Below are 25,907 nucleotides of genomic sequence, written 5' to 3'. Positions count from 1 at the left end.
GTAATCTATGCTTGGCTTAAGAGGATCAGTGATGAACCTGAATTGTTTGTGCCAGGAAAACCGATGATCTAAGTGATGCAAGGTTATCTGGGTTTTTTTCTATGTGACTACGCACTTATGAGTAGGTAGTTGCTAACTACCTGCTTGTTCTGTCTTGCGCTGATCTCAGAACGGTCACAGAGCAGTCATTTGACTTCTCTTGGCGGAATTCTCCCACTTCCTACGACATCATGTCAACAGGCCAGTTCCTTCTTTTCCTCTCTGCTGATGTCATGGTGATTGACAGCTGGCTCTCTGCTCCATATCTTAGTGCAGACAAGCTGAGATTCTGCGATTGACATTGCATGAGCAGTGTAAAGTGTCACTAGTAGAATTATCTCATTACAATGCTCATATGACAACTCATGTAATGTAAATCACACTAGCTCAGAGTGCCTGCACTGCATTAGGCAGCAGGGAGCCGGCTGTTAATCAACATGATGATGGCAGTGACGCTCCATCGACTGAGCAGAGTAGAAGACAAGGAACTGCTCTGATGATGCAACATCATAAGTAAGAGAATTGCCGCCAGGAGTGGTCCCGTGACCACTTTATGACCACTCTAAGGCTACTTTCACACTAGCGTTTTTTTCAATACGTCGCAATGCGTCGTTTTGGCAAAAAAATGCATCCTGCAAAAGTGCTTGCAAGCTGCGTTTTTTTGCCATTGACTAACATTAGCGACGCATTTGCGACGCATTGACACACGTCGCAACCGTCGTGCGACGGTTGCGCCGTGTTGGGGCGGACCGTCAGCTGCAAAAAACGCTACATGTAACGTTTTTTGCTGCCGACGGTCCGCTTTTTCCGACCGCGCATGCGCGGCCGGAACTCCGCCCCCACCTCCCCGCACTTCCCCGCACCTCACAATGGGGCAGCGGATGCGCTGGAAAAATGCATCCGCTGCCCCCGTTGTGCGGCGCAGAGAACGCTAGCGTCGGTAACCTCGGCCTGACGCACTGCGACGGACCGAGCCTGACGCTAGTGTGAAAGTAGCCTGAGCTGGGGGAAATCAGTGCGGAACAGGCAGACAGTTAGCAATTACCTATCGATAAGTACTTGGCTGCATAGAAGAAAAAAAAAAGTCACAAGAAACCCCTTTAAATGAGGATGGTTGTAAATGCTGCAAAAGTGCTTTCTCATACCCATGAGACAGCTGCTGGACAGTGTTCCTTCAGCAGACATCTAACTCTCCCAACGCCACCATACGGGCTTGTTTCCACTTGCGAGAAACACGTCCGTGTCTCGCATGTGAAAACCAAGCTCTGGCGCCAGCACTTGGGAGCGGAGCATGCGGCTCCATGTGTTGCTATGCGGCCGCACGCGCCGCTCTGGAGTGCCGGCGCCACAGCTTGGTTTTCACATGCGAGGACGTGTTTCTCGCAAGTGGAAACAAGCCCTACATGTGAGCATTTATATGTCTGATCCTTCTCCTCCTCGACATCAATTGAAGAGAAAGTCTGGAGATCCCAGTGCATCTCAGATGGTCGGCAGGTCTCGCCAATATGTGTGCTCTTTCATCTAATATCTACGGGGGCTTTACTTATAGAAACTGCAGACATGACAGAAGACAACAGAAGTGTATAGCTAATATATCTTTAGATCTCTGAGCTGTGTGCCTGCTATCTTATCTCAGCAGTGATACTTTCCTGCTATGCCCTCGCATTTCTAGCTGTCAGCATTGCCTTGATGGCAACATGATGCATACTGATGACTTCATCAAAGCCTATAAATACTGAGTCCAGGTCGTTTCTCTATTGCCTCACATATAGAATGTTTCTTCCCCTAGGGTTCCTGAGATTTACGCAATTCACCACATGCCACTGGCATAACATAGGGTTATTCACCACATGCCACTGGCATGACATAGGTTTCTCCATACTTGTCCATATACAGTACATTTCACCAATATAACCTCTCATATCAGCTAAATGTCTTTCAGTCACTTAAAAAACCCTATTAATTTTACCATCACTTTGAATTTCCAACATGCCATCAAAACATTGGTGCATTTTATTCATATTGCAAGCAAAGTTCTAATTTAATTATCTATCTATCTATGTGATATATCAACACAAAGTGGCAAGTATTTGTGAAATATAAAGAAAAGGATACATGGTTTTCTAAATATTTTAAAAATATAAATCTGAAAATTGTGATTTGCTACTGCTGCAACTCTTTCGGGGTATGTCTTGATCAGCTTTGCACATCTAGAGGTTGAAATTTTTGTCCATTTTTTGCAAATTAGATCGGTGACATTGGATGGAGAGCGTCTGTGAACAGCAATTTTGAAGTCTTGCCATAGATTCCTAATGGGGTTAGGGCTGGTCTTTGACTGGGCCATTCAAACGCATGAATATGCCTTGATCTGAGGCATTGCTTTGTAGTTTTGGCAGTATTTGTTAACAAGTATTCAGATGCAACAGCGCAGACAATGAGGAGAGAGTGGTACATGAACCAACCTCTCATTATTTGGTTAACACAATAAAAGGGGTGCCTTCGGCACAATAGTGGGGGATAGAGCAATCAGTGAAACTGAAACGAGCTGTGTTACATGAAGAATACAGTATTTCAGATGAACAAGATATGGACACAATGCTTTTTACACACTATCGTTTTATGATTGCCACTAAATAACTTCTGTCATCAGTGATTGATTGGTCCTAATACCCCAACCTAAAGAGTGTCACTGTCACTGCTTGGCTCATCACCGTTGTCACTGTCTAGGTAATGCGCAACGTTACACAGACCCTAATGGGAGTTGACGATACTGCCACCAGGCCGCAAATCCTAGGTTGGTGAGTTACTCGACCCACTCGTCACACTGGCCATCTTCATTCCCTGAAGCACAGCCACGGTCTCCAAATTAGTATCATATGTCCACACTAGAAGCAACGGGTCACATGAACATCCCTGAGCTGCGATCTAGTCTTCTCTCTCTCAGCTTTGATTCTGCTCACTAGGCTCTGCTCTCCTGCCTCTGGTCTCTCTGGAGTCTTCACTCGGGTCTATTCTCTCTTTGGGTCTTCACTTGGCAGGGACATTATGGAGAAGTTCAGTGTTTGTTGGGGGTGTATTATGGAGAAGTGCAGTGTGGGGGAATAATATGGAGAGGGGCAGGGTGGGGGATATTTTGTGCAGGAAGCACACTGAGGGGGACAATTATTTATTCAGGGGCTTTGCATGAAATATATTTTTATTTATGGAATAGTATAATGATGGTTTTATTGCTTTTATTTTTAAGGGCAGTGTGTCAGGAAGGTGCTGCTGAAGACCTGAGAAGAGGGAAGTCTGGAGAGATGAGCTCTCAGTGTGAAGTCTCATCATGGCATCTGTACAACATGGTGACAAAAGGGATGGGAACGACTCCAATCAGAGAAGACATCAACTGCAAGGTACCTATATGTAAACATTTATTTGTGATGCATCTCATGATTACTGTGATTTCTGTATGAAGTCTGATGATGGCTTTTAAAAACTCTCAGTATCTCTTTGCCCTTGTTAAGGACATACTGGGAGTTGTAGCTTTATGTGGTACAAATGTATATTGGTATGACCTGACATTGCAATTAATTGCTGTGCTAAGCTTTATTCTTGCATTCAAATACTTATGATTAGGGTTGAACGACTTTTGCTTTTTTAGGATCGAGTCGGGTCTCGTGAAACCCGACTGTCTCGAAAGTCGGATCGTGTGAAATCGGCCGATTATTGTGAAAAGTTGGGGGCCAACCGAAACACGAAACCCAATGCAGGTCAATGGGGATATTTATTTATTTTTTTCTATCTCTCTCTCTCTCTCTCTTCTCCATCCCTGCAAAGTTTGTGTTTCACTGTGCAAATCGCTATATCCCAAACGTTAAGATGGCGGTTTTACCCCTGTGACGCCGCACAAAGCAAGCCGGAACCTATGTCATCACGCTGCCCACACTCCTTCATTGGCTGCAAAAATGGTGGGGAAAACGTCATATGAAACGCGACTTTGGCGCGAAGATCGCCGACCACATGGCCGATCCCACAGTGGGATCGGGTCGGGTTTCATGAAACCCGACTTTGCTGAAAGTCGGCGACTTTTGAAAATGTCCGATCCGTTTCGCTCAACCCTACTTATGATGGTTCTGGTGCTGCATTCATGAACTAATAACAGTTCTGGTCATTTGTTCATGTTCTGATGATGGTTCTGATGCCATATTCAGGTACTGATGATGCTCCTGGCATCATATTTGTGTATTAATGATGGTTCTGGTGATGAATACATCTCCAGAACCATTATCACTGTATAAATACATCACCAGAGCCATCATTAGTAGATGAATGCAAGACCAGAACCACCGTTACTACATGAATACATCATCATAACTCTCATCAGTACATTAATATGTCACCAGAACCAATATTGCTACATGAATATGTCACCAGAAACCCCATAAGTACATGAATATGCCAGCAGAATGACCTTACTATATGAATCATGAATATGTCACCAGAGCTAACATCAGTTCAGGAATACTACATGGGTCTCCTCAGTTCTGTAGACCCTGTATCGTCTGTTATCTGATTATGGCTGTTAACAACTCCCAGTATGTCCTTACCATTGTTAAGGACATACAGGGAATTGTATGTTCATGCAATGCAATGGGGCTGACCTGACATTACAATTGATTGTTGTAGTAAGCTTGGTACCATGTACATGTACTGATGGATGTTCTGACGCTACTTTCATGTACCGACGGTAGTTATGATTAAATATTCATGTACTAACAGTGGTTCTCGCTCTGCTTTCATGTACTGTTTGTGGTTTTGATGCTGAATTCAGGTACAGATGGTGGTTTTGGCATTCATGTGCTGACAGTGGTTCTGGCGCTGCATTCATGTACTAATGGTTGTTTTGGTGCTGCATTCAGGTACTGATGGTGGTTCTGGTGCTGCATTCATGTACTGACAATGGTTCTGGCACTGAATTCAGGAACTGATGGTAGTTCTGATGTTGTACACATGTAGCAATTCATAATGTGCTTCATGGCTATGTTAAGACTTTAAAATCCTCAAAACTTTCAGATTATAAGATTATAAAGAGGATTTGGTAAGTTTCTGCTCCAAAAACTCAGTTTAAATTTGCATGTGTTCACATTTATTTTTTTGGAGCAGCAGAAATTGAGCAGAAACTCTCCAAACCCTCGGAGAAATTTGGTTCTGGTGATGTATTCATGTAAGAACCCCTTTACATTTTTTGTAGCTCTTAGGATCTAGTCAGTATGTCAATGTGGCCCTTGGACAAAAAGAAATTGTGGACCCCTGGGTAAAATAAAAAAAACCCAAAATGCTGGAGTGGTGCTTTAACCAAAATATAAAGCTGTTATAATTTAACCCACATAGACTCATATACTTCTTTGCTCACTATACTCGACATAGTTCCCAAATATAGCTATGAGAATGGTTCCTTAACTGGAGTGTTCACTAGAGATGAGTCGATCTTTTATCATTTTTATTCACATAATTAACCCAAAAGATTTGATTACAGGTGCATAAATTTGCAAAAATTTCAATAAATTCAAAGCCATGAGTCTGACCAGACGTGTCTGACCATCTTTGAAATTCCATCTTTTAAATTGCAGATTTTTAATTGCTATGAATTAGACTAGAATTCCATGAAGCATTTACCCATTCATCACTGCTGTACTTTCATCATCCTCATCACCACCTGTATTATCTAATCGAGTTGTTTTGTCTACCCACAGGTATGCTGCTCATCTACTGAGCTTTTCCTGCTATGTCTTTCTATATGAAGTGCATATAATTCCCACCTGGTATGCTGCTCATCTACTCAGCTTTTCCTGCTATGTCTTTCTATATGAAGTGCATATAATTCCCACCTGGTATGCTGCTCATTTACTCAGCTTTTCCTGCTATGTCTTTCTATATGAAGTGCATATAATTCCCACCTGGTATGCTGCTCATCTACTCAGCTTTTCCTGCTATGTCTTTCTACATGAAGTGCATATAATTCCCACCTGGTATGCTGCTCATTTACTCAGCTTTTCCTGCTATGTCTTTCTATATGAAGTGCATATAGTATATTTTTAATTGCTATGAATTAGACTAGAATTCCATGAAGCATTTACCCATTCATCACTGCTGTACTTTCATCATCCTCATCACCACCTGTATTATCTAATCGAGTTGTTTTGTCTACCCACAGGTATGCTGCTCATCTACTGAGCTTTTCCTGCTATGTCTTTCTATATGAAGTGCATATAATTCCCACCTGGTATGCTGCTCATCTACTCAGCTTTTCCTGCTATGTCTTTCTATATGAAGTGCATATAATTCCCACCTGGTATGCTGCTCATTTACTCAGCTTTTCCTGCTATGTCTTTCTATATGAAGTGCATATAATTCCCACCTGGTATGCTGCTCATCTACTCAGCTTTTCCTGCTATGTCTTTCTATATGAAGTGCATATAGTATATTTTTAATTGCTATGAATTAGACTAGAATTGGACTGGAATTGACTGGAGGGTAAAGGAATAGGAAACCACTATAATGTTTCGGTTTCTCTTAAGATTCACCCCCATACTACTTTATTTCTTCCTATCTCCTGTAATCCCTCCACCCAGTAAGGAACTAGTCATTTCTTCCTCCATCCTCCCCAGCCACCTCACCTCCTCCACAGAACTATTCCTCCACATACAATCCTTTCTCTCCAGGCACACACGGCCACATCATGACGTATCCAGCTCACACCTTCTGACGTTCTGTCTGCTGCTCCTCATTGCTGGCGACATATCCCCAAATCCTGGCCCTCCTCATCACATCCCCACACTCATTTCTAATCCCCTGCCACGATCCTCTACACGTCTTCGCAACCACAGTAACCTCATACCCATTCATCCAGCCCCCACTCCCCCAATTTCCCTATCTGGAGCACTATGGAACGCACGCTCTGTCTGCAATAAACTATCATTTATCCACGACCTCTTTATCAATAACAAACTCTCTTTCCTCGGCATCACTGAAACCTGGCTCACCCCCTCTGACTCAGCCTCTCCAGCCGCGCTTTCCTATGGTGGATTCCACCTCTCTCACACCCCTCTCCCCAGCAGCAAGCATGGCGGAGGAGTTGGTTTTCTCCTGTCAGATAACTGCTCCTTCACCCCAATCCCACTTCTGCCCTCTGTTACCCTCCCTTCCTTTGAGGTGCACTCCGTGCGCATCTAATCCCCCTCCAACCTCCAACTGGCTGTCATCTACCATCCCCCAGGGCCAGCCACCACCTTCTTTGACCACTTCACCACCTGGATACTCCATTTCCTCACCGCTGACATCCCCACTATCATCATGGGCGACTTCAACATCCCCATTGACACTTCCCTCTCAGCTGCCACTAAACTTCTATCTCTCACTTCCTCCTTTGGCCTTGCTCAATGGTCTTCTACAGCCACTCACAAAGATGGTCACACACTGGACCTCATCTTCACCCGCCTCTGCTCCCTATCTAACCTCTCTAACTCACCTCTTCCTCTTTCTGACCACAACCTACTCACATTCTCTTCCCTCTCCACTCCTTGTCTACAATCCCCACCCCGCAAACTTTCACACCCTCGCAGAAATCTTAAACACCTTGATCTACACTCACTCTCTGAATCCCTCCTCCCTCTCACAGACATAAGCTCCCTACACAATGCGGATGATGCTGCCGCTCTATATAACACCACAATAGCTGTAGCTTTGGAATCTCTTGCCCCTCTCACACATATCAAAGCTCGCAAAATCAACAGACAGCCCTGGCACACCCGCCTGACCAAAGAACTGAGGTGAGCTTCCAGGGCTGCTGAGCGCAGATGGAAAAGATCCCACTCCAACGAGCACTTCATCACATTCAAACAGTCCCTCACTACTTCCAAGACCACACTCGCCACAGCAAAAAAAAACTACTTCTCATCTCTCATATCCTCCCTGTCTCACAACCTCAAACAGTTATTCAACACCTTCAATTCTCTCCTCCGCCCCCCAGCACCTCCTCCCTCCCCACTCATCTCAGCTGAAGACTTTGCCTCATTTTTCAAGCAGAAGATTGAGAACATCAGAGACAGTTTTAGTAAACAACCCCCAGAACCCTTCCTCCCAACTAGCCAGCCCTGCACCTAGAAAAACCAACTTCTCCACTGTTCTACCTTCCTCCACGTAGGATGCTGTGTGGATTCCAACATACGGCTAAACCTTCATCCACATCCCAGTGAACAGACTGTGTTGATGCTTAAGTCTTATTTATTAGGGTGATGATAACATAAACTATAACGTTGAACAACAATGGTGGATAGTATTCATAGTAGATGATCGAATAGTGAATGATGTTGATGTACAAAGTGGATGTTCAGTGAATAATCATAGTAGATGACTGGTGAAAAACGAGATCCGTTAGGACAGGGGTAGGAAAGTAAGTGAGACAGGAGCACGTGTGCCTCCCTTCAGACCTGAGGAGAAATGGCTACTGAAGCTTGTCTTCCACAAGAAGATGCGACTGACTGTCTTTGACGAGTACAACATCGCCAGATTGAATATTTGGGCGGTCTTTCTGCCACTTTGTTCTGGTTTGCAGAGTGGAGAGATACTGTTTCCTCCATCTATCCCAGAAGACGTTTGACACGCTTTGTACTTGCCTCCATTGTCGTCTGTAGAGGTCTTTGTCATTGAATTCTCCGAGTGGAGCTTTCGGGACACAGGTTTTCTGTGTGAGTAACATCGCAGGAGTAAGGATGGATGGATCTCCGGAATCACTAGAAAGTGCTGTCAGTGGCCTGGCATTCATGATGGCTGAGACCTCTGCCAAGAACGTGGTTAAACTCTCCTGTGTAAGTCTGGTGTTAGCTTGCAAGAAGATAGAGTCTAGTATTTTGCGTGCCATCCCTATCATCCTTTCCCACGCACCTCCCATGTGCGAAGAGTGTGGTAGATTGAAAGTCCAGGTACATCCTTGCTCGCCTAGATACCTTTCCACATTAGCGATGTCCAGATTGGAAGGGATTTGGAGTTCTCTTGCTGCTCCGACGAAATTCGTACCTCGGTCAGAACGAATATGCTTCACAGGGCCTCTGACTGCGATGAAGCGTCGAAGTGCGTTTATAAAACTTGATGTGTCCATCGATTCGATTACTTCGATATGAACGGCTCTGATGGACAGACATGTGAATAGAACTGCCCAACACTTTGCTTCTGTATGTATTTTTCTAGTCCGTCGTGTAGCCACAGACCAAGGACCGAATACATCTAGTCCAACGTTGGTGAAGGGGGGTTCAGTACTAAGTCTGTCGGGTGGAAGATTGGCCATCTTCGGATTTTGGAATGTGCCCCGGAGTTTGCGACACGTAACACAGTCGAAGATGAGTTTGCTCACTCTTCTCTTTGCTCCCACTATCCATAGTCCAGCCGCCTGTAGGTTTCCTTCAGTAAACAAACGGCCTTGGTGTCTCACTAAGACATGATGATGTTGAATCAGCAGGGTTGTTACGTGATGACGTCTAGGAATTATAATCGGGTGCTTCTCTGAAACTTCTACCTCAGCTTCTTGAAGACGGCCACCGACTCTCAGCAGCCCATCCTGATCGACAATCGGATCGAGCTTCCTCAGCCCACTGACTTCAGGGATGGGTTGTCCCTTGTTGAGGTTGTCTATTTCTCTGCCATAGGTTTCTCTTTGTACGACACGAAGTATTATAACCTTGGCTCTTTCCAGGTCGGGAACAGTAAACGCAAGCCTGCAGTGATGCCAACCTTTACAATGTCTCGGGCTATCAGGTAGTGCTGACTTGTAGGACTGGGTTACATGAAATAGACAAGCTATAGCTCGAACAAGAAACTTCCAGGTGGAGAACCTGCTGAACTGGTGAGATTCGAGGTGGCAGCTTGAAATCTCTGTATGTAGAGCAGACACTTGAGGTGATAAAGAGTCATTATCTCACTTTCATGACGATGCCGTTTTGCTATTAAGCATAAATGAACCTGATATATCACAAAATGTTGTTTTTTCTAATGATCACGCCTCCTTTGTCGGCGGCGTACCATCAACCTTTATGCCACAAACTCTTCCAGGTAATGCAGCTACTCTCTTTGAAACCCTGGTATCAAAAGATATTGAAGCCTTAATTTATAAACAAGCACCCAACAATTTGAAAGCTTCTGAGAAGCTAGCATTAAAAGAAATGGCAGGATGGTCTGATGTTGTTATACGTCCAGCCGACAAAGGGGGAAAAATTGTGTTGTTATCTAAACAGGCTTACATGCTTGAAGCGGAGCGTCACCTTTCTGATTCCAACGTGTACCTCAAATTGCCTGGGGATCCCACACTGAAATTTAAAGGGGAATTGCAGTCTTTTTTGAGGGGAGCTATAGAACAACAAATTATTTCTCAGAAAAAGGCTGAGAAACTTTTTCCACAATTCCCCACAAAACCCTACTGGTATCTCCCTAAAGTACACAAGTCCATCACTCAACCCCCCGGAAGACCAATTGTGTCAGGGATCGGGTCTTTGACGGAACCTCTTTCACAATACCTGGAATGGCTATTGTGTCCACTCCTCCGGTCTGTCCCGTCCTACACCAAGGACACTAATTCATTCCTTAGGAATATACAGGGGTTCCACTGGCGGCCGGGGTTCTCCCTGGCATCCATTGACGTGGTCAATCTTTATACCAGCATCCCACAACGTTTGGGGGTAGACACGGTCAGACGTGTTCTCAACACTTCTGACAACAGTCAGGCTTTCAACGATTTTGTGTGCGGTGGTTTGAGTTTTATACTCACCCACAACGCTTTTACTTTTGCGGGTAGCTAGTATCTTCAGACCACGGGGACTGCCATGGGGACCCCGGTCGCATGTACTTTTGCGAACCTATATCTGGCTGTGTTTGAGGAGGACTTTGTGTATTCCCAACGGAATCCCTTCCTCAAATACGTTAGATCCTATCTCAGATATGTGGACGATGTCTTCTTGGTGTGGGACGGGACAGCTGAGGATTTCGAGCAATTTGTTGAATACCTAAATGTTACCAACGATATGGGTATGCGCTTTACTTCTGTCTTTGGCCAAGACAGTTTGGAATTTTTGGATGTGTCGATCACCATACAGGAGGGTGAGATACATACATCTATCTATCGTAAACCAACTGCCTCAAATGCAGTATTACATTATGATAGTTTTCACCCTGCACATACAAAATGCTCTCTACCTTACAGTCAATTGTTACGCACACGGAGAATTAATAGTACCCAAATAGGGTTTGAACAACAGTCAAAAGAATTGTGCCAGAGGTTACAAGATAGAGGTTATCCTAAGCCACTCCTAAATTCTGCATTTAATCGAGTAAAAGACACCCCTCATGTGCACGGTGAAATCAGAAAGGCCTCCAAAGAATCCCGCTTCAATTTCTGTTTTCGGTATGGCCCTTTAGATCAGGCCATAAGAACATCTATTAGAAAACATTGGCATGTTCTAGAACAGGACAAGGACTTGTCTTCTAGAGCTTCCGGTGGTCCACTTATCTCAAATAAAAGAAGTACTCGTATCAGGGACATATTAGTACACAATCAAACACTAGGTCCCCAGAACAACTGGCTACAACACTCATCGTTAAAAGGTAATTTTCGTTGTGGTCACTGCAATTTTTGTAGTCACCACATCACAGGTCAAAATCTAAATATTGGTCTGGTTGCACATAGGGTCGGACAATTTAGCTCTTGCAGGACGGATTATGTCGTTTACGTCATGTTCTGTCCCTGCAAGAGATTTTATATAGGGAAAACAAAACGTCAGTTGTTTGTCCGTTTCAGGGAGCATCTCAGATCGATTCATACTGGTAAAGGGGTACCGAGATTGATTGAACACATACGGAACACGCATGATAGTAAATCAGAGGTTCTGTCTTTTGCAGGAATAGAAAGGGTTACACCAACTGCACGGGGAGGCGATCTACATAGGTCCTTACTTAGACAAGAAGCACGATGGATCTTGCGGACTAAAGCCGCGGGACCATCTGGCTTCAACGATAAGATAGATATGTCGGTGTTTCTGTAGCGCTCCTTGGTCCGCTTCATATTAGTTTCTCCCTATTATTTTCCTTGTTCATTCTTCTTTTTCCTTTTTGTTTCCCCTTTTTTGTTATTGGAGAGAATATTGCTCCACGATTTATGGAGATCTTAGGTCTCTCGTTCATTATCGGTTCATAACTGGCGATAAGTGTTTTTCTTGGTGTAACTATTTATGATGTAAAATATTTATACTCCCAGAGCTTTTTTGATAATTGTTTTTAACCACTTGTATCTTTTTGTATTTTACAAAATGTTTTTATAGTGTTGCACATGTTTCATGCTGGGAGCATGGAGAGAGGGCGTGTAGTGGAAGTGGGACGGTCAATCCCGACTTGCCTACTTCTACTGGCGTCACTTCCCAGCTCGTCAGACCCGTAGAAGCGCTGTGCTAGCGCGAAACGGTTGCCGTCGTCATCCCCTGCTCACCTCTTCCTTCGTTTTCACCCCCGATGCCGTGATGATGTGATTTCCGCACCTGTCTGTTCAATAAAGGACCGTTATTGCACCTCAATGGTGAGTGCTATTGCATCTTTTTCTCTATTTTTGTAGACATTTGAGGTCGGATCTCTTCATCTGTGTCTGGACCCACTAGTTCGAAAGTTTCAGGCCTGCTGATGTGGGGCATCGAACGGTATAAAGAGGTAGGACCTGTGAACCATGTAGTGTCCTTCAGATAACTGGGTGCAACGGATCTACTCGCGTGGTCCGCAGGATTGTGGTGAGTAGGTACGTAGTGCCACTGATTAGGGCCGGTGGATCTTCTTATCCGAAGTATCCGGTTGCTGACGTAGACGTAGAAGCGTCGTGTCTCGTTACAGATGTACCCCAGTACCACCTTGCTATCGGTGTAGAACTCTGCATCCTTGATCTTCAGACTCATCGCATCCGAGATCAGTTCGGCCAACTCAACTGCTAGGACAGCAGCACAGAGTTCCAGTCTAGGTATCGTGTGTTCACGAAGTGGCGCCAATTTCGTCCGGCTCATAACGAACCCGATATGGCATTGTCCGCTCACGTCTATGGTCTTGAGGTACGCTACTGCTGCAATTGCTTTGACTGATGCATCACAGAAAATACAAAGTCTTTGCGTTTTGACCTCTGTGGATGGCACAGGAGCATACGGTCGTTTCACACGAAGGTTGGTCAGGGCTTCAAGAGACTTCTTCCACTCTGCCCACAGGTCAGCCTTTTCTGCTGGAAGTGGATCATCCCAATCAGTAGTGTCTTGGGTGAAGTCCCTGAGCATCAGCTTTCCTTGGATGGTTACTGGAGCTACGAACCCCAAGGGGTCGTATAAACTATTCACGAAGGAAAGAACTCCTCTGCGCGTGAAGGGTTTCTCATCCTTGCTGATCTGAAAGGTGAAGGTATCTGTCTTCAGATCCCACAGCAATCCAAGGCTCCGCTGCATGGGAAGGGGGTCGATGCTGAGGTCTAAATCCTTTAGCTCGCTGGAATAGTCTTCAGAGGGAAAGGCTTCCATCAACTCTCGGCTGTTGGAGGAAATCTTGTGTAACCTTAGGTTAGACTGAGCGAGCATGTCACGAGTCCTTTTTAGTAGACTGATTGCGGCCTCACTTGTCGGTGTGGACTTCAAACAATCATCCACATAGAAATCCTTTTCCACAAAGAACCTGATGTCCGAGCCATACTCTTCTTCACCCTTTTTGGCAGAATGTCGGAGGCCGTAGATTGCGACTGCTGGGGAAGGGCTGTTCCCAAAGATGTGTACTCGCACCCGGTACTCTGCGATGTCTCCGTCCGGGTCGTTGTCACGGTACCAAAAGAACCTCAAGTAATTTCTGTATTCCTCTTTGACGAGAAAACAGTGGAACATCTGTTGTATGTCAGCCATAAATGCCACTGAATCTCTACGGAAACAGAATAATACTTCCAGAAGTCTGTTGTTGAGGTCTGGGCCCGACAGTAAGACATCATTCAAAGACACATCTTCGCATTTGGCGCTTGAGTCGAATACCACTCTAATTTGACCTGGCTTCTTAGGATGGTACACTCCGAAGATGGGCAGGTACCAACACTCCTCTGAGTGTCGAAGTGCAGGTGCAATCTCTGCGTGGTTGTTCTGGAATATCTTTCCCATGAAGGTAAAGAAATGTTCCCTCGTCTCAGGTGACTTCTGAAGCTTGTGTCTTAGGGAGATGAATCTGCTGAAGACCAATTCCCTGTTGTTGGGTAGGCGTCTCCTGTGAGGTCGAAATGGTAGAGGTGCGACCCAACTATTCGACGTATCCTTGACTATTTGTTCATCCATGATGTCCTAGAACATCCTGTCTTCTATAGACATCGCTACCTTGTTGTCTTCCTTCATCATGTGGAAGACTGTACATCCTATGTGGTCTTGTTCACCTTCACAGGCGTGGTCTTCGTTGATAGGAACTGAGAAAGGGCAAGGTAGGGGAGTGCTGCTCGGTAGTTCTTTTACCAGCAGACTATTGTGACATGGCTGGAAGAGAGATGGACGTCCATTTTCTAGTGTGCTGGTAAGCATACTGTTGACTGAGACCGGCTTGTGTGCTCCTCCTAGACAGATATCTCCTACAATGACCCATCCAAGGTCTTGCCTCTGAGCGTATGGAGCATTTCGGGAGCCATTGATATATTCTCTAGTCTTGTGGACTCGTAGTATATCTCTTCCCAGAAGTAAAGCTATTGGGGCTTCTGGTTCCAACTCAGGTATCAGGTGGGCTATACGCTTCAGGTGGGGGTGATACGTTGCCACCTCTGGTGAATGTATCTCAGACCTGTTGTCAGGAATCTGGTTGCACTCCAGGATGGTCGGTAGTGACAGGCAGATCTGGCCATCTATGGACCCCACTTTGTAACCGGTTGCTTTCCTCCCCGCCGTCTCGACGGTACCTGAATATGTCCTAAGGGAGTAGGGAGAACCGGGGCCTACAATGTTGAAGTTGTCAAAGAAGATGGACTGTTGTGAATTCCGTTCTCGGGCTCCCTCCTGTGGTCGTGAATGGTACTTTGGTGAGTTCTGTCCTTGGACACCCTCTGGTGGCTTTGAGTGGAACTGCTGATCTTTGAGGTTGGCTTTCTCAGCTGCCCTCGTTTATTGCTTCTGCTGGCTTCCCTATTTAACTCTGCCCAGGTCGTTAGTTCATGCCAGCTGTCAATGTCTCAGTACTGGTTCAGACCTCTCTTGGATTTCTCAGATGACCTGTCTACTCCAGCAGAAGCTAAGTCCTTGCTAGTCATTTGCTGTTCATTGGATTTTGAATATATTTCTCAGTACATGCTATGTTTCTAGTCCAGCCTGCTATTATGATATTTCCTTGCTAGCTGGAAGCTCTGGGGGTGCAGAGCTGCACCTCCACACCGTGAGTCGGTGTGGAGGTCTTTTTGCACACTCTGTGTGGTATTTGTAGTTTTTAATACTGACCGCATAGTTCCCTTTCCTATCCTCTGTCTATCTAGAGAAGATTCGGCCTCCTTTGCTAAAATCTGTTTAATTCCTGTGTTTGTTACTTCCCTCTTAACTCACAGTCAATATTTGTGGGGGGCTACCTTTACTTTGGGGAATTTCTCTGAGGCAAGGTAGGCTGCTATTTCTATCTTTAGGGGTAGTTAGCTCTTAGGCTGTGAAGAAGCGTCTAGGGAGAGTTAGGTACGCTCCACGGCTATTTCTAGTGTGTGTGATAGGATTAGGGATTGCAGTCAGTAGAGTTACCACTTCCTCAGAGCTTGTCCCAGGTTTTCCATTTTAACCATCAGGTCATTTCGGGTGCTCCTAACCACCAGGGCCATAACAGTACCGCTGGCCCACAAAGTGTTAATGCATCTCAAAAGAGGGAAAAGAGAAGTTCTGAGTCAATTTTTTTTTCTTTGCTGCTTGTTTTATCTTTCTTTTCCCCTTAACCTCTGGGTGGTTCAGGACTCAGGTGTAGATATGGATATTCAGGGTTTGTCTTCTTGTGTAGATCAACTCACTGCTAGGGTACAGAGTATTCAAGATTATGTAGTTCAGAATCCGATGTTAGAGCCTAGAATTCCAATTCCTGATTTGTTTTCTGGGGATAGATCTAAATTTTTGAATTTCAAAAATAATTGCAGACTGTTTCTTGCTCTGAAACCCCGTTCCTCTGGTGATCCCATTCAGCAAGTAAAGATTATTATTTCTTTGTTGCGTGGTGACCCGCAAGACTGGGCATTCTCCCTTGAACCAGGAAATCCTGCATTGCTTAATGTGGATGCATTTTTTCTAGCGCTTGGATTGCTTTATGACGAACCTAATTCTGTGGATCAGGCAGAAAAGATCTTACTGACTCTATGTCAGGGTCAGGATGAAGCAGAAGTATATTGCCAGAAGTTTAGAAAGTGGTCTGTGCTTACCCAATGGAATGAGTGTGCCCTGGCAGCAATTTTCAGAAAGGGTCTTTCTGAAGCCCTTAAGGATGTTATGGTGGGGTTTCCCACGCCTGCTGGTCTGAATGAGTCTTTGGCCATTCAGATTGATCGGCGTTTGCGCGAGCGCAAAGTTGTGCACCATTTGGCGGTGTCCTCTGAGCAGAGGCCTGAGCCTATGCAATGTGATAGGACTTTGACCAGAGCTGAACGGCAAGAACACAGACGTCAGAATGGGCTGTGTTTTTACTGTGGTGACTCCTCTCATGCTATCTCTGATTGTCCTAAGCGCACTAAGAGGTTCGCTAGGTCTGTCACCATTAGTACTTTGCAGCCTAAAGTTCTCTTATCTGTTACTCTGATTTGCTCATTGTCGTCCTACTCTGTTATGGCATTTGTGGATTCGGGCGCTGCTCTGAATTTGATGGACTTGGAGTTTGCCAGGCGCTGTGGTTTTTTCTTGGAGCCTTTGCAGATTCCTATTCCCTTAAGGGGGATTGATGCTACGCCATTTGCCAAGAATAAACCTCAGTACTGGACTCAGCTGACCATGTGCATGGCTCCCGCACATCAGGAAAATATTCGCTTTTTGGTGTTGCATAATTTGCATGATGTTGTCGTGTTGGGTTTGCCATGGTTACAGGTTCATAACCCAGTGCTGGATTGGAAATCAATGTCTGTGTCTAGTTGGGGTTGTCAAGGGATACATGGTGATGTTCCTTTGATGTCAATTTCTTCTTCCACTCCTTCTGAAGTCCCTGAGTTTTTGTCGGATTACCAGGATGTATTTGATGAGCCCAAGTCCAGTGCCCTACCTCCTCATAGGGACTGTGATTGCGCTATTAATTTGATTCCTGGTAGTAAGTTCCCTAAGGGCCGACTGTTCAATTTATCTGTGCCAGAACATGCCGCTATGCGGAGTTATGTGAAGGAGTCCTTGGAGAAAGGACATATTCGCCCGTCTTCGTCGCCGTTGGGAGCAGGGTTCTTTTTTGTGGCCAAGAAGGATGGCTCTCTGAGACCCTGTATAGATTACCGCCTTCTCAATAAAATCACGGTCAAATTTCAGTACCCTTTGCCTCTGTTGTCTGATTTGTTTGCTCGGATTAAGGGGGCTAGTTGGTTTACCAAGATTGACCTTCGAGGGGCGTATAATCTTGTGCGTATTAAACAGGGCGATGAATGGAAAACAGCATTTAATACGCCCGAGGGCCATTTTGAGTACCTGGTGATGCCATTTGGGCTTTCTAATGCTCCATCTGTGTTTCAGTCCTTTATGCACAACATCTTCCGGAAGTATCTGGATAGGTTCATGATCGTATATTTGGATGATATTTTGGTATTTTTGGATGATTGGGAGTCTCATGTGAGGCAGGTCAGGATGGTGTTCCAGGTCCTTCGTGCCAATGCGTTGTTTGTGAAGGGCTCTAAATGCCTCTTTGGAGTTCAGAAGGTTTCCTTTTTGGGCTTCATTTTCTCCCCTTCTACTATCGAGATGGATCCTGTTAAAGTTCAGGCCATTTATGATTGGACTCAACCTACATCTGTGAAGAGTCTTCAGAAGTTCCTGGGCTTTGCTAATTTTTACCGTCGATTCATCGCTAATTTTTCTAGTGTGGTTAAGCCTTTGACTGATTTGACGAAGAAAGGCGCTGATGTGGTGAATTGGTCCCCTGCGGCCGTTGAGGCTTTTCAGGAGCTTAAACGTCGTTTTACTTCGGCCCCTGTGTTGTGTCAGCCAGATGTTTTGCTCCCTTTTCAGGTCGAGGTTGATGCTTCTGAGATTGGGGCAGGGGCTGTTTTGTTTCAGAGAAGTTCTGATGGCTCCTTGATGAAGCCGTGTGCTTTCTTTTCTAGAAAGTTTTCGCCTGCTGAGCGTAATTATGATGTCGGCAATCGGGAGTTGTTGGCTATGAAGTGGGCATTCGAGGTGTGGCGACATTGGCTTGAGGGAGCCAAACATCGCGTAGTGGTCCTGACTGATCACAAGAATCTGACTTACCTCGAGTCAGCCAAGCGGTTGAACCCTAGACAGGCTCGATGGTCACTGTTTTTCTCCCGTTTCGATTTTGTGGTCTCATACCTTCCGGGATCTAAGAATGTGAAGGCTGATGCCCTTTCTAGGAGTTTTTTGCCTGATTCTCCGGGAGTCTCTGAGCCGCCTGGTATTCTCAAAGAGGGGGTGATTTTGTCTGCCATCTCCCCTGATTTGCGGCGGGTGCTGCAGGAGTTTCAGGCTGATAGACCTGACCGCTGTCCAGTGGAGAAACTGTTTGTCCCTGATAGATGGACGAGTAGGGTTATTTCTGAGGTTCATTGTTCAGTGTTGGCTGGTCATCCTGGGATTTTTGGTACCAGAGATTTGGTTGCCAGGTCCTTTTGGTGGCCTTCCTTGTCACGGGATGTGCGTTCTTTTGTGCAGTCCTGTGGGACTTGTGCTCGGGCCAAACCTTGCTGTTCTCGTGCCAGTGGGTTGCTTTTGCCTTTGCCTGTCCCGAAGAGGCCCTGGGCACATATTTCCATGGATTTTATTTCTGATCTTCCTGTCTCTCAAAGGATGTCTGTCATCTGGGTGGTTTGTGATCGGTTTTCTAAGATGGTCCATTTGGTGCCCTTGCCTAAATTGCCTTCCTCCTCTGATTTGGTTCCATTATTTTTTCAGCATGTGATTCGTTGGCATGGCATTCCAGAGAACATTGTGTCGGACAGAGGTTCCCAATTTGTTTCTAGGTTTTGGCGGTCCTTTTGTGCTAAGATGGGCATTGATTTGTCTTTTTCTTCAGCGTTCCATCCTCAGACAAATGGCCAAACCGAACGAACCAATCAGACCTTGGAAACCTATCTGAGATGCTTTGTTTCTGCTGATCAGGATGATTTGGTGACCTTCTTGCCATTGGCCGAGTTCGCCCTTAATAATCGGGCTAGTTCTGCTACTTTGGTTTCGCCTTTTTTTTGTAATTCTGGTTTTCATCCCCGTTTTTCTTCAGGGCAAGTTGAGCCTTCTGACTGTCCTGGTGTGGATTCTGTGGTGGACAGGTTGCAACAAATTTGGACTCACGTGGTGGACAATTTGACATTGTCTCAGGAGAAGGCGCAACGTTTTGCTAACCGCCGTCGCTGTGTTGGTCCCCGACTTCGTGTTGGGGACTTTGGTTTGGTTGTCTTCTCGTTATGTTCCTATGAAGGTTTCTTCTCCTAAGTTCAAGCCTCGTTTCATTGGTCCTTATAAGATTTCTGAAATTATCAATCCTGTGTCGTTTCGTTTGGCCCTTCCAACTTCTTTTGCCATCCATAATGTGTTCCATAGGTCGTTGTTGCGGAGATATGTGGCGCCTATGGTTTCTTCCGTTGATCCTCCTGCTCCGGTGTTGGTTGAGGGTGAGTTGGAGTATGTGGTGGAGAAGATTTTAGATTCTCGTATTTCGAGACGGAAGCTTCAGTACCTGGTTAAATGGAAAGTCTATGGTCAGGAGGATAATTCCTGGGTTGTTGCCTCCGATGTCCATGCTGCCGATTTGGTTCGTGCCTTTCATTTGGCTCGTCCTGATCGGCCTGGGGGCTCTGGTGAGGGTTCGGTGACCCCTCCTCAAGGGGGGGGTACTGTTGTGAATTCCGTTCTCGGGCTCCCTCCTGTGGTCGTGAATGGTACTTTGGTGAGTTCTGTCCTTGGACACCCTCTGGTGGCTTTGAGTGGAACTGCTGATCTTTGAGGTTGGCTTTCTCAGCTGCCCTCGTTTATTGCTTCTGCTGGCTTCCCTATTTAACTCTGCCCAGGTCGTTAGTTCATGCCAGCTGTCAATGTCTCAGTACTGGTTCAGACCTCTCTTGGATTTCTCAGATGACCTGTCTACTCCAGCAGAAGCTAAGTCCTTGCTAGTCATTTGCTGTTCATTGGATTTTGAATATATTTCTCAGTACATGCTATGTTTCTAGTCCAGCCTGCTATTATGATATTTCCTTGCTAGCTGGAAGCTCTGGGGGTGCAGAGCTGCACCTCCACACCGTGAGTCGGTGTGGAGGTCTTTTTGCACACTCTGTGTGGTTTTTGTAGTTTTTAATACTGACCGCATAGTTCCCTTTCCTATCCTCTGTCTATCTAGAGAAGATTCGGCCTCCTTTGCTTAAATCTGTTTCATTCCTGTGTTTGTTACTTCCCTCTTAACTCACAGTCAATATTTGTGGGGGGCTACCTTTACTTTGGGGAATTTCTCTGAGGCAAGGTAGGCTGCTATTTCTATCTTTAGGGGTAGTTAGCTCTTAGGCTGTGAAGAGGTGTCTAGGGAGAGTTAGGTACGCTCCACGGCTATTTCTAGTGTGTGTGATAGGATTAGGGATTGCGGTCAGTAGAGTTACCACTTCCTCAGAGCTTGTCCCAGGTTTTCCATTTTAACCATCAGGTCATTTCGGGTGCTCCTAACCACCAGGGCCATAACAATGGACCTGGCTAAAGACCTATTACTTTGGTCATCCAGGATTGCATATATCTTGAGCGCTTTGTCTCTGTGGTCTGCTGGATAGACTCGGACAAGGCAGATTTTTGAACAAGATCTTCCTCCTGTGAGTCCCTTACAGATCTCCGTACATTGAGAGATGACCGCAGGGGTGTCTTCGTCGGTGTTCTTCTGCTTCTCATCGTGCTCCTCTGCCTGTGACAACACTCCTGGAGGTGGTCCAGGGGGCAAGGCTGTATTGTGATCCGTGCTGCTGCATTCTGCACATTTCACGCTAGCTCCACAGTTCCTGGCAAAGTGGGAGGTTGTAGCACAACATTTGAAGCAGATGTTGTTTTCCTTGAGGAAACCTTTGCAATCCTCTAAAGTCTTCTCCCTGAAGGCTCTGCACTTTAGTAGAGGATGTGGTTTCCTGTGTAGAGGACACTGCTTACTGACATCCTGAGGTTTGCTCTCCTCCGTAGGGGGCTTAGTTGTCTTGTGAGGAGGACCTGTGGAATCAATATTAGTTTTATGGACTGCCACGGGTGTCTTACTGGGTTTGACACCAGGGGTAGTGGAACATGACAGAGCTAAATCAAAACTAGGGTCATTTCTGATCCTGGCTTGCTGGGCGACAAACTCAACAAATACAGTAAAAGGAGGGAATGGTACATTATGAATTTGTTTATACCGTGAACCCTGTATAACCCACCTTTCTTGAAGATTGTAAGGAAGTTTTTGTACTATTGGATTGACACCCCTAGCAGTGTCTAAGAATGCCAATCCGGGTAAGTGACCTTCCTTCTGAGCGACCTGTAACTCTATCAATAAATCACTCAATTCTCTAAGCCTTTGGTAACCTTTGGGCCCTATCTTAGGGAAATCATCAATTCTTTTGAATAAAGCATTCTCTATTACTTCTATGGACCCATAGCATTCATCAAGTCTTTCCCACACTTTACGTAGACCTATGTGTGGGTGTTCTATGTTAATGTCTCTTAGTCTTTTAGTATGCTCGACCGATTCAGTTCCAAGCCACTTTACCAGGAGATCTAACTCCTCACTACTAGAAAGGTCCAGTCCCTGAATGGTGTTCTGGAACGAAGCTCGCCATGACCTATAGTTTTTGGCTTTGTCAGTGAACTTTACCAGTCCTTTTGTTACCAGTTCTCGGCAGGCAAAGAACTTTGCCAAGTCTACGGTGGCTTGATCAGTGTTGGTACGAGCCGGTATGTTATAGTCATGTCTAGTGTGTGGTGCATCACCATACCTGTGAGACGCTCTTGGCTTCGGACAGTCTGCATAGTACCTTTCTGGTGAAGATGTCTCTTTAAGGTGAGGTGGGAGCTGTACCTTCTTCTCAGTGGAACGGTAGCTGTAGTCGACTCCTCTGTGCTGGACGTCTTCTTGTTTGTAGTAGCGAAGTTCGGGGTTGGATCGATGATAATCGGCGTAGGCTGATCGATGTAGTCTGTCGAGGGTGTTGTCCATGCTGGAGTGTCGATGGACGTACTCTGCGACGCGCTGAGCTGGGTCTTGCTGCTCTAGATCTGTTCCAAGAACGTTGCTGCGTCCCTCATAATCAGGATCCTTCATGGCTTCCAGGTACTCTGCCTTAGCTATTGCAGCTGCTGCCTCTTTGTCTGCCATAAGTCTTTCTAGAGACACTTGCAGGCGCGCACTTTCTTCCTCTTGCTCTGCCCGCAAACGTGCGGTTTCGGCTAGAAGGCGTGCACTTTCTGCCTCTTGCTCTGCCCGCAAACGTGCATTTTCTGCTTCATGCTCTGCTCGCAAACGTGCATTTTCTGCTTCATGCTCTGCTTGTCTCAGCTTTAGATGCATTTCATTCCAACATACGGCTAAACCTTCATCCACGTCCCAGTAAACAGACTGTGTTGATGCTTAAGTCTTATTTATTAGGGTGATGATAACAAACTATAACGTTGAACAACAATGGTGGATAGTATTCATAGTAGATGATCGAATAGTGAATGATGTTGATGTACAAAGTGGATGTTCAGTGAATAATCATAGTGGATGACTGGTGAAAAACGAGATCCGTTAGGACAGGGGTAGGAAAGTAAGTGAGACAGGAGCACGTGTGCCTCCCTTCAGACCTGAGGAGAAATGGCTACTGAAGCTTGTCTTCCACAAGAAGAATGAGGGCGGAACTTACCCAGAAGACATTGCTCTTCTGAGGGAAAAGTTGGTAAACAACATGAAAAGTAGGCAACTGATGACCTCCAGTGGCCACAACTTGAATAACCTGATAATTAACTTTCTGCACATTAAGATGGGCAGAACATCCACCATTCCAGAAGACAGACTCTCCACTCTACTCTCAAGATCGCATCTCACCACCTGTGCACTTGATCCGATTCCATCCCACTTCATCTCAAACCTCGCCACAGTCTTCATCCCAACCCTAACCCATATCTTCAACCTATGACTAACAACTGGTGTTTTCCCCTCAAGCTTTAAACATGCCTCAATCACACCTATCCTCAAAAAGCCCTCTCTTGACCCATCCTCTGTATCTAGCTATCGCCCTATATCACTTCTCCCCTATGCCTCAAAACTACTGGAACAACATGTCCATCTTGAACGGTCCTCCCATCTATCTTCCTGATCCCTCTTCGACCGCTTTCAATCAGGCTTCCGGTCACACCACCCCACTGAAACTGCCCTAAGGTCACCAATGACCTATTAACCGCCAAGAGCAAGCGGCACTACTCTATCCTCCTCCTCCTGGACCTGTCCTCTGCCTTTGACACAGTGGACCATTCCCTGTTGCTGCAGACCCTCTCATCCCTTGGCATCACAGACTTGGCCCTATCCTGGATCTCATCATACCTAACTGACCAGACATTCAGCGTCTCCCACTCACACACCACCTCCTCACCTCTCCCCTAATCTGTCAGAGTCCCGCAAGGTTCAGTTCTAGGGCCCCTGCTCTTCTCCATTTACACCTTTGGCCTGGGACAGCTCATAGAATCTCACGGCTTTCAGTATCATCTCTATGCTGATGACACACAGATCTACATCTCTGGACCAGATATCACCACCCTACTAACCAGAATCCCTCAATGTCTATCCTCTATTTCATCCTTCTTCTCCGCTAGATTTCTAAAACTTAACATGGACAAAACAGAATTCATCGCCTTTCCCCCATCTCACACGACCTCCCCAATGAACCTATCCATTACAGTAAACAGCTGCCCACTCTCCCCAGTCCCACAAGCCCGCTGTCTTGGGGTTATCCTTGACACTGATCTCTCCTTCAAACCACATATCCAAACCCTTTCCACTTCCTGCCGCCTCCAACTCAAAAATATTTCACGGATCCGTACATTCCTAAACCAAGAATCTGCAAAAACCCTAGTCCATGCCCTCATCATCTCCCGCCTCGACTACTGTAACCTCCTGCTCTGTGGCCTCCCCTCTAACACTCTCGCACCCCTCCAATCTATTCTAAACTCTGCTGCCCGACTAATCCACCTGTCCCCCTGCTATTCCCCGGCCTCTCCCCTCTGTCAATCCCTGCACTGGCTTCCCATTACCCAGAGACTCCAGTACAAAAGCCTAACCATGACATACAAAGCCATCCACAACCTGTCTCCTCCATACATCTGTGACCTCGTCTCCCGGTACTTTCCTGCACGCAACCTCCGATCCTCACAAGATCTCCTTCTCTACTCCCCTCTTATCTCCTCCTCCCACAATCGCATACAAGATTTCTCTCGTGCATCCCCCCTACTCTGGAACTCTCTACCACAACATATCAGACTCTCGCCTACCATCGAAACCTTCAAAAAGAACCTGAAGACCCACCTCTTCCAACAAGCCTACAACCTGCAGTAACCACCGATTGACCAAACCGCTGCACGACCAGCTCTACCCTCACCTACTGTATCCTCACCCATCCCTTGTAGATTGTGAGCCCTCGCGGGAAGGGTCCTCTCTCCTCCTGTACCAGTTGTGACTTGTATTGTTCAAGATTATTGTACTTGTTTTTATTATGTACACCCCTCCTCACATGTAAAGCGCCATGGAAAAAATGGCACTATAATAATAATAATAATAATAATAATAATACTGGAAACCTGGTAATTTCGCTGAAAATGCAAATGGTGGAGAGGGGAGAGAAAATGAGTGAACTCTGCTGACTATGAGAGCTTACACTCTACCGAAGAGGGAGAGGACCCTGCTGACCTTAAGAGATTACACTATACAGGAGAGAGACTTAGTGACTCTGGAGATGGAAAACTGCCATACAAACTGTGCCTCACGGGAATTGATTTGTGATGGCTCAGGTACTGACCACCACTATACAAAGTATGATAATTCATAAGATGTCATAGCTGAAGGGCGATTATGGGAGGCCCACGCGTCAACGCAGAATGACATAATCTGCTCTCTGATGCGTCAGCAGTGTGGGAAATGATGCTAGGAAAGGTTTTTTTTTCAAATTTGAAAGATGTTTTAATTTATGTGAAACTGTGAATTTCAGGAAACTTGACTCAAATTTGATCCTCTGCGGATTGATCTGCTTATCTTTTCTATTCATTCACTCTTATATATTTTACTGTTTTAAAGTGATCTAAAAATGTTGCACCACAGCTGTTATTGTCGATACAACACTCCAAATCGCATGCTCACGCATATAATTAATTGATAATAATCTGGCTGCTGTGAGTCACCACTAGAGATGAGCCACCTCCCTAGTGTTCGGGTTAGGTTCGTCGAACAGGGAAGTGTTCGTCGAACGTTCGACGAACACCGTCGAACCCCATTGAAACCAATGGCAGGCAAACACAAACACATACAGTACAAACACATGGAAAACACATAGAAAACACCTTAAAAGGTGTCCAATAGCTGACAAACTGCTCAGAAGACACAACAAACACATGGAAAAGTCACAACTACATATAGTCATGTGAAAAGAAAAGAGGTGGAGGAGTAAAATGAGGAGGAGACAC

The 25,907-nt window shown here is 45.6% G+C and overlaps 1 long non-coding RNA gene across 2 annotated transcripts in view; it reads left to right on the top strand.

Annotated features, from left to right (window-relative positions):
- Positions 1-25,457, top strand: part of LOC143781153 (uncharacterized) — a 93,987-nt gene extending 68,530 nt beyond the window's left edge. The window contains exons 2-4 of one of the 2 annotated variants that reach the window (XR_013216591.1): positions 3,284-3,434; positions 3,683-3,791; positions 23,219-25,457. This is a non-coding gene — a long non-coding RNA (uncharacterized LOC143781153). Of the gene's footprint in view, positions 1-3,283; positions 3,435-3,682; positions 3,792-5,774; positions 5,904-23,218 lie in introns of those variants that run through there. The other variant, XR_013216592.1, reaches the window with a different exon arrangement.
- Positions 25,458-25,907: the final 450 nt, after the last annotated feature.

Source organism: Ranitomeya variabilis, chromosome 6 (genome assembly GCF_051348905.1).
Source record: "Ranitomeya variabilis isolate aRanVar5 chromosome 6, aRanVar5.hap1, whole genome shotgun sequence".
NCBI classification, from domain to species: domain Eukaryota; kingdom Metazoa; phylum Chordata; class Amphibia; order Anura; family Dendrobatidae; genus Ranitomeya; species Ranitomeya variabilis.
Note: the sequence above shows the minus strand (reverse complement) of the source record. Positions and strands in the feature narration are given on the sequence as shown.